This window comes from Rutidosis leptorrhynchoides, chromosome 9 (genome assembly GCF_046630445.1).
Source record: "Rutidosis leptorrhynchoides isolate AG116_Rl617_1_P2 chromosome 9, CSIRO_AGI_Rlap_v1, whole genome shotgun sequence".
NCBI lineage: Eukaryota > Viridiplantae > Streptophyta > Magnoliopsida > Asterales > Asteraceae > Rutidosis > Rutidosis leptorrhynchoides.
The window spans coordinates 8,204,747-8,214,754 of record NC_092341.1 but is presented as its reverse complement, the minus strand read 5'-3'; the positions used below and the strand labels follow the sequence as shown (position 1 = coordinate 8,214,754).

The following is a 10,008-nucleotide window of genomic DNA, read 5'->3' as shown; positions in this document are numbered from 1 at the left end:
GGAAAGAAATTTATTTGGGCGACCGAACATGAATCCGCATTCCAAATCTTGAAAACGAAGCTAACCACCGCTCCTATCTTGTCACTTCCCGAAGGCAATGATGACTTTGTTGTATATTGCGATGCCTCAAAACATGGTTTTGGGTGTGTATTGATGCAACGAACGAAAGTCATTGCTTATGCTTCTCGACAACTCAAAATTCATGAACGAAACTATACGACACATGATCTCGAACTCGGAGCCGTTGTCTTTGCACTTAAAATGTGGAGACACTATCTTTATGGAACCAAGAGTACTATCTTCACCGATCACAAAAGCCTTCAACACATTTTCGATCAAAAGCAACTAAACATGAGACAACGAAGGTGGATTGAAACCTTAAACGATTACGATTGCGAGCTTCGTTACCATCCCGGGAAGGCAAATGTAGTAGCCGATGCCTTAAGTCGAAAAGAAAGAGCGGTGCCTCTCCGTGTCCGAGCTTTAAACATCACCATTCACACCAACCTTAATAGCCAAATTCGGGTAGCCCAAGATGAGGCTCTCAAGGATGAAAACATCTCTCTCGAACACTTGAACGTCCTCACCTCTCGATTCGAAGTTAAAGAAACCGGACTCCGATATTTCGCCGGAAGAATTTGGGTGCCTAGTTATGGGGATCTACGAAGCCTTATTTTAGATGAAGCCCATAAGTCACGATACTCGATTCACCCCGGTGCCAATAAGATGTACCACGACCTTAAACAACTATATTGGTGGCCGAACATCAAAAGGGACGTAGCTACTTATGTTTCCAAGTGTTTGACATGTTCCAAGGTCAAAGCCGAACACCAAAGACCGTCCGGACTACTTCAACAACCCGAGATCCCGCAATGGAAGTGGGAAAGAATAACGATGAATTTTATCACCAAACTACCAAAAACGACGGGCGGTTATGATACCATTTGGGTTATTGTTGACCGTCTCACCAAATCCGCACACTTCCTTGCCATGAAAGAAACGGACAAAATGGAGAAACTTGCACAACTTTACATTAAGGAGATCGTAGCCCGACACGGTGTACCTTTATCGATTATCTCCGACCGAGATGGCCGTTTCGTTTCTAGATTTTGGCGTACATTGCAAGAAGCGTTGGGAACGCGTTTAGACATGAGCACCGCATATCATCCTCAAACCGATGGACAAAGCGAACGTACAATTCAAACCTTAGAGGACATGTTACGAGCTTGCGTGGTTGATTTCGGAAAAGCTTGGGACAAGCACTTACCTCTCGCCGAGTTCTCTTACAACAATAGTTATCACGCGAGTATTAAAGCCGCACCTTTTGAAGCGCTATATGGCCGCAAATGTCGTTCACCTCTTTGTTGGGCCGAGGTAGGCGACGTGCAAATCACCGGACCCGAACTCATTCACGAAACCACCGAGAAAATCGTTCAAATCCGAGATAGGCTTAGGACGGCCCGAAGTCGTCAAAAGAGCTATACCGACAAACGACGCAACGATCTTGAATTTCAAGTCAGTGACCGAGTAATGTTAAAAGTCGCACCTTGGAAGGGTGTAATCCGTTTTGGGAAACGCGGGAAGCTAAATCCGCGGTATATTGGTCCTTTCGAAATCTTGGAGCGTATTGGAACCGTTGCTTATCGTTTAGATCTTCCGCCTCAATTGAACTCCGTTCATCCTACCTTCCATGTATCTAACTTGAAAAAGTGTCTTGCTGAACCCGATATCGTCATCCCTCTCGAAGAACTTACTATTGATGACAAACTTCATTTTGTGGAGGAACCGGTTGAAATTGTGGACACCTCCGTCAAGACATTGAAACAAAGCCGAATCCCGATTGTTAAAGTCCGTTGGAACGCCAAAAGGGGACCCGAGTTTACTTGGGAAAGACAAGATCAAATGCGAAGGAAGTATCCTCATCTATTCGTGAATTCGGAAACGCAAGATCTCGAGGAAGAAACAACGACTACTACGCCTACTTAAATTTCGGGACGAAATTTCTTTTAAGGAGTAGGTAATGTAACATCCCGCCTTTTTTCGTTTTCTTTTCCGTTATACTAATTTAAACTCCGTTATATGTTTATAACATCTCCCGTTAATACGCGTTTTAAAATATTCCGTTTAGGTATTTTCCGCACCCGACTACAAACTCGAGGGACTAAAATTGACACGGGGCAAACTAGTTGACTAGGTCACCTAGTCCACCCCAATCACCACCATTCAACCATCTCTCTCTCTCTCTCTCTCTCTCTTTCTCTCTAGCAAGAACACACCCAATTTCCAAATTCATTCAATCATCATCTAAATTCGATCTAGGAGGCTTACAACAAAATAAATTACATATTCGTGATCCTCTCTTCATCCTCTTCATTTTGGTACCAACTTCATCTCGTTTGGGTAACTTTCTAAAATCACTAGATTTTGTGTTCTTGATGTTTTTAACTTATAAAAGTGTTAATTAGTGTCTATGGCTCAAGTCTAACATGAATATATGATTTATATGCTCGATCTCGTTGTTTTAGTGTAACTAGCATGAACTTGAATTTTGGTGTGTTGTTCTTGAATTTTGGATGATCATATGTTGTTAGATGTTAAAAGTTGATGCTTTAATTGTGTTACTAGCATCTCTAGCTTCAATTTGATGTGTAGGTTGCCTTAGAAAACTTCATGAACTTGATTATTGATTTTGGTGAATTTGGGTTAGGGTTTGATGAACTTGAAATGGACTTTTGATGCATTGAATGCCATGGATTATTATTGGTAAGTGTTTAGTTGGATTGTATGCTTTATTACCTTCGAAACGGCATATCATTCATGTAAATTGATTGCCCGAATCATTGAATTGCATTTATGAACTTGTATGCGGTTAATGTTAAGCATTAGATGCGGTTTTGGTTGTTGTAATAGGTAGATTGATTGATGAAATGTGTTTAGTTGTTTTCCTCGTCAAATTACCTTCCCAACGGTATAAGATACTCGTCTTGATTGTTTGCGGATCATAAATGGTGATTGTTTGAAGTTAGGTTCGTGCATAAAACTTAAAAACTGCCAGAATTCTCTGCACAGGTATTGGCGCGGCGCGCCATATACCCGCGCGGCGCGCCGTTTGGGTCTGTCCAACTTGGTCAATTTTCGAATAATGTTTGCTATGCTACGCACCTCCGATTCACATGTAACTTGTCCTAGCATGCCCATACATGATTAAAAACCTCAGAAAAATAGTTCGAAACACGACCCGAACGTGTTGACTTTTTCGTTGACTTTGACCGACCAAAGTTTGACTTTTTGTCAAACTTAACCAAATGATTTTGCAACCTTCCTAACTTGTTTATATACTTGTATCTTGCATGAAACTTGACAATTTGATTTCACATGCTAAATAATCGAGTCGTAACGAGCCATAGGACTAATTGAACATCTTTGACCTATCGTGTTTACCGTTATTGATACGACCTATTTGTTTAGGTCAAGACTAGCACTATCCTTCGCACACGTTATTTTGTGAAGTACTTTACTACTCGTGCACTCAAGGTGAGATCATAGTCCCACTTTTACTCTTTTTGAACTTACATTTGGGATGAGAAAACATAAACATTTCTTTACTAAGTGAACACAAGTACAGGAAAACAAACATTCTACATACGAGTTTAGAACAAAATCCTCAATTCGATTATCATTAGTTACACTTGCCGGGTGTAAGCGAGAACTTACGTTATATGGATCCATATGGGTTTGACAAACCCTCATTCAAACGGTTCGCTACCGTTTACGAATGAAATATATTTTCGAGAAACAGTGTATGTTCTAGCACTAAGTGATGGGGTTCAATGGAAGAAAACGTTAAGCATTGATAATTGGGTGCTCGTGAAACAAACTTTTGGGAATGTATTACTATTATTTCATTGATGCAAATCTTGTGGTTCACTTGTACTTACTTACTTAAACCTATGATTTCACCAACGTTTTCGTTGACAGATTTCTATGTTTTTTCTCAGGTCCTTGAACGATACATGATACATGCTTCCGCTCATTATTTTGATACTTGCATGGGATATCGAGTATATATGCATACATGGAGCGTCTTTTGGATACTTTTAAATTGTGTCGCATAAGTTTCATTTGTACTTAAAACTTTGTATCGTAACTTGTGGTGGAACTATTCTTGTAAACTTGAACAACCTTTACATTTGAAATGAATGCGACATATCTTTTGGTCAAACGTTGTTTTAAAGACTTATGACCACGTAACGGGACCTAAGTAGACGGCGCCGTCAATGACAATTTGGTCGGGTCGCTACACCCGTCATATCCACACGATACCCTGTTTCACCTTCACCTTGAGCTTGAGCTCTAGCAACCGGATCATTTGGAATGATCCACTTCGAATGTTCTTTCAAGAAAAAAAGGCGTCCTTGTTAATAAAGTTTTTGGTGTATCGATCATAGTAAGCTTGCAACGCGTTTTGGTAAACATCATCGTCATTTGCCCCACTACGCCAATGATCCTTAATGTCTTGATAAATTGGCAAAAACTCGCTACACGATTTGTTTAAAATCAAGCCACTTTGAAGACATTGAATCTTCGTTTCGTACCCATCCAAATTCGTTGTTATTGAACGTTTCCATCGCCCTTCCCCAAAAACTAACCCGTTTTTGTGATCTCCCAACTATAGGATTTTCCGAGGTATCACAAAAACACTCGGCTAACCATAAAAACTCCTTTTGTGACCATCCCCTCGCGTTCTTTTTTGTCGGTTCTTCTACCTCTTTACCTACAATATATACAAATTGTATTACGTATTAGTATATTATACATATTACATTTGAGCAAATTCTAAACACTGTTCCGCAACATAGCTCTCCAACACTATTTGTTATTCCCCAATTTCATCTCCTACCCGACCCATTTCCTTCTAAACAATAAAGTGTCCTTTCACTGTTACACTGTTACTAAAAATCTCACACTCCCCTCAACCCTCCAGATCCTTCTCCACCATTCTTCCACCAGTGTCTTCATCATCTCTTCTACCCTCCTCCCTTCTAATTCCAAAAAAAAAAAAAAAAAAACCCTGCTTCTACTATACAACCTTAGGGTTCTACAAGATAAAAAGGCACCACAGCCGACGGTTTATAGAGGAACAAGAGAGAAGATAAATCCACAAATTAAACATGAATCACTCTATTATTTACACATACACAAACCTGTTAGAAACTCCAGGTGACGGTTTAAAGAAACACCAAAATGGAGGCAAGCAAATTCGGTTTCTAACAGGTAATTTTTTTTTTATACTACCAGCTTCTTAATTTGATGTTTAGAGTTTGTATAAACCCTAAGTTGTGGGTTTGTGAAATAGGAAGTGATTTTGATGCAAGTGAATTACAAATTAATTAATAATTAGCTAAAAAAATTAAAAAGAATTATGCAAATACATGGAAGATGCTACACAAAATTAATGTCAAATCATATTTAAGAAAAAAGAAAGAAGGAAGATTTTAAGTTTACTTCTCTTGAAACAAATGATTAGCAATTGGCATCCAATTTAGCAGGAGGTAAACCATGTAAAATAGATTGTATGTATCTGATTGTTTCATATTTTTGTATTTGACGTTCTTTACACCTTACACTCTTTGTTGTTAGACAGTTCATAAATACTAAAATAGAGCAGCCTGGCATGAAAACCCCATTATCAGGTAAAGCGCTCATACTGAATACCAGAGGTGGACACATTGGAGTTTGGGTTAACGGGTCAAAACGTGTTTGAGTCGATTTTGTAAATGGGTAGTCTTTCTGTGGGTTTGATAGAGTGGAACCACTTTTTGTCCAAATTTTCTTTATAATTAGACCATTAGCGGATCTAATATGATTAGAAAGTTAAGTTATCTTAATTTTTTGAGTAATCAACTGGGGGAGGTTTTATGCATTAAAACTAGCTGTCTTGGCCTATATATTTCTAAAACCAAACATAACCCAAATCGATCCATTCATAATCAAATGGTTCAAAATTGTCACCTCTACCAAACTCTACTAAAGATCGATTTTTTAAATTAATTTACTAATTCTAATAATCTCTCCCATTTATTAGAAAAAGATGTTGGGGAAGTGCGTGTTGATGTCGATGGGGATTATGATAAAACTCCTATAGAGAAGAGTTTAAAGACCAAAAGATCAATCAAGCAGTGGAAAAGTTTCCCGGGAAAGGGTAACAACTCTTTTAAAGGCAACTTTAGCAGTGAAAAAATGGAATAAAAAATGTATTCAGACATCTTAGATATTGATGGAAACCCACTTCAAGTCCCTGATGAAGAAGCAGTTGGTGTAATAACAATGGGAGATGTAATCGAAGAGCTGTTACAGACTTACAGGTAAATCTTTATATTTTCTTTAATATGAAAATTAATAATGCATAGCATTATGTATCTGAAGAAAAAAAAAATTATGTCATGTAGGAGGAAATTTTTGATGAGACGGATCACCATTTAGAAGACTCATAACTTAGTTTAGTACATAAGTCAATGTGGATTGAATTCATGTTGTTTAAAAATGTGTAGTTTTTAATAATTAAATCGTTCTAACCCATGTCTGCAACAAACGGATTTCGATGTGGTTTGCCGGATTTCAATGTGATTCACCGGAGTTCGTTGTTCACCGGTTATCGGAATTGTTAGTAAACTGGTGGCCCGAGTTACCACCAGCATCTATGTAATTCTTTCCTTTGGTTTTCTTATGGTAGATACAAAGTCTTTGAAGGTTACTTCAATTTGATTTTAGATATGCTTTGGTTTAAGGTGTTGGATATTTTTTATAGGAAACAAAATAAAAAAGGGTATTCAGATTCATTTGATAGCCATTTAGATTAATTTATACAAGAGCAGTGTCATTTGAACCCAAAGCCATGTTACTGGATTTTTGCTCACAATTTGTCCGAGAATTCTTCCAGCACCGTGGTTCCCGTTCAGCGATGGATTTTTTGGCGTGCACGACTCAGCCAGTTGTTAAAGGTTATCTCCTTCACACTTTTTTGTTGACTAAACCATCTTCGATAGTGCTTTTGTTTGCATTTTCTGTATTTAATTTATTAGTTATGCATCTCTTTTGGTTTGTTTGCGTAAGTGGTGACGTTTTTTGTATTTAATTTTGAAAGACCAATTTTCAAAAAATAACAGTAAGCTGATTATTTACTAATTATATCATTTTGTGTGTAGATAGCTTTTTGGGTGAATGTTATGTTTTTTTGGGCTGAAGGCTATGAAGAGGATATACACAGAAACAAAGTTGCATGGACTACCCTATGAAAACTATGCATGTAGTGAATGATTGTAACAAATACGCCGTTTGGAGTAAAAGCGAAATTGATGCTCTCACCTGAATATTGTAGAATGGATACTAACGGCTCGATGAGTGCATTTTTGAAATCTGCGAAGTATGATGTATGTTATTTTGGTTACCATTTATAGCAACTAAATTAGTATATATTACGAGTATAATTTAATTTACTATGCGAGTATGGTCTATAGAGAATTGTTATGCTTATTATCAAATTGACCAAGCATATTAAGCGTAAGTGCGCTTTTGTAAAATATATTAACGTTACAGCCACTGGATCCGTGCAAGACTTTGTGCTGAAGAATCTTCTGTCGCAGCACTGGTAACATTTGAATTTATATGTGAATATATATTTGATAGTTCAAATTCTTTTCTTATCTGAAATTTACTTTGGATCTCTGATAGGTTGTAGCTAGAGCAGTTGCAAGCTCCGGAGCTATAGAAATCCTTGGACTTAACATTGTAGCAAAAACTGTCGAGGTATGGCCTACTTATCATCTCTTATCAATCAACGCGACACATTATAATAAAATGCCATATTCTTTACCCGAGATGTCTGAATTAGTTCAGTTATACGTTTCATATAGTTCATGAAATACTATAACAAAAATAAAATGTTACTTATGTAGGAATTAGTTCAGTTATACGTTTCATATAAGTTCATGAAACCCTTTTTATCTTATACTTTTGCTCAATTACTTTTCTTATCCAAGATAATCTAAGATAAAAATGTACAACAATGTGATTGGGTCCTTTTTTTACTTCTTTGGTTGACTTTATGCTGATATTTTGCAGCCACATGTGGGGGTTTTCCGGGTACGTTTCAACAAGTAGTGCATTCATTAGGTTCGAGTGTCGTCGTGGGTCGTCCATTGTCACGTAAAATTTCTGTTCGTGTACAATTTGAAGGTACTTACTTGCAATCTTACTCATATGAATAAATCATGTGATTCGTAGCACGGCATTTTTTGAATTTGACTTGCAATCTTGCTCTTGCAGTTCTATGTAGCAGTTCTATATAGCAGTCGAGGATGAGTTCAATCCACCATGTACTGAAACTTATGCTGCCAACAAATTGCTACTTATGCGCCTTCAATAGTTTGATGTGTTATCATACTGTGTTATCATTCTGATACATACTCTTAAATAGTGTTGGTGCATAACAATACTTAATGTTTCAGATGTTAATGAAACTCTACAATTGTTCAAAACCCGCAGCGAAGCGCGGGGCACCAACCTAGTTAAATATATATTTATAATATGTATGTAATAGTAGGTTAAAATAATTATATATTACTTATAATTAAATACATATTAAATATAGCAACAGTAGGTATATATATAATTATATATTACTTATAATACATATTATATAATATTATATATATATATATATATATATATATATATATATATATATATATATATATATATATATATATATATATATATATATAGAGAGAGAGAGAGAGAGAATAATATACCTTTGCCCTTTCTTGAGTGTTTTCGAGCTACCCGTCGTCGTGGTTCTTCCGATTGAGATTGAGATTGAGATTGCGATAGAGATTGTTGCGCTTGAGATTGAGTTTGGAACATTTGTTGTTGTTGCGATTGAAACATTTGTTGTTGTTGTTGTTGAAAAAATGCCCATTGTTGTTGTTGTTGTTGTTGTTCTAACGCTAGTGGTATCAAGGGTGGTGGTGGTTGTTGATTTAACCCGAACAAATTTCGAGTTACATGAGCGTATTGTTGTGGACTTGGCGTGAGTATTGGTTGGTTTGCGATTCCGGGTTGGTTAGCACTCCTGAACACCAAAAGATTAGAAAACGGTCGGGTATTGGAGAGTGGTGTTGCGGGTTCTTCGTGATCTTGGTTTCGTGGAGTGATTGGTGTGTTTGGAGTGTTAGACATTTTGATAAATTTGTAAGAAGATTAGAGTGTTTACGAGATGTTTTGTAGAATATTGTGTGTATGTATTTGAGGTTTGGTATTGTAGTGTTTATATAATAAAAAAAAAGGTAAATTTTTTTTTAATAGCCGTTACATTTTCAAACGGTTGGATTGACCAACGAATCACAAGACGACACGTGGCTTCAACACACGTTTTCTCACCCGTTGGAAGTCTCCCAACGCCCCGAAAACGCCACCCGAAAACGCCTTGTTACGGCGGTTTCCGGTGTCCAAATCAGCCGGCAACGACGTTGCCGATGGCTGTTACGAGTGGTCTTATAATGATAAAAAAGTAGTTTTGATAAAACACCTTTAGCACAGCTAATTAGGTGTTTAACCCGTGTGTTAGTAAAACCATTATATTAGAGATGTTATTAATCGAGTGATCACATGTTTGACGGGGTTCCATTATCTACCATGTCGTTATAAGTAAGGTTAAATCTGCAAATAGCTCATATACTTTCATTTTTATTCTTATAAAGTTATATACTTTAAAAAATACTAGCGTAGACTATAAACATAATACTTATGTTTCAATATATATATATATATATATATATATATATATATATATATATATATATATATATATATATATATATATAATCAAGAGGGAAGCACTTTTTTGGGGGAAGTAAAAAAAATTTAGTTTTTTTCGAAAAAAAATTTCAGGCATTGAGATCAAATAAAAATATGAATATTTAAAAAAGACACTTTGTGATGAATGTTATT

General features: G+C 36.6%; 2 long non-coding RNA genes across 3 annotated transcripts; both read left to right on the top strand.

Annotated features, from left to right (window-relative positions):
* Positions 1-4,881: 4,881 nt before the first annotated feature.
* Positions 4,882-6,351, top strand: LOC139866760 (uncharacterized). Its single transcript, XR_011765610.1, has 3 exons — positions 4,882-5,274; positions 5,641-5,693; positions 6,086-6,351. It is a non-coding gene; the product is annotated as an uncharacterized lncRNA (long non-coding RNA).
* Positions 6,352-6,370: 19 nt separating this feature from the next.
* On the top strand, positions 6,371-8,557 carry LOC139866759 (uncharacterized). Of its 2 annotated transcripts, none has more exons than XR_011765609.1 (6): positions 6,371-7,001; positions 7,206-7,423; positions 7,597-7,648; positions 7,732-7,806; positions 8,122-8,235; positions 8,326-8,557. It is a non-coding gene; the product is annotated as an uncharacterized lncRNA (long non-coding RNA). The 2 variants fall into 2 exon arrangements; XR_011765608.1 differs by having other exon boundaries at positions 7,206-7,430.
* Positions 8,558-10,008: the final 1,451 nt, after the last annotated feature.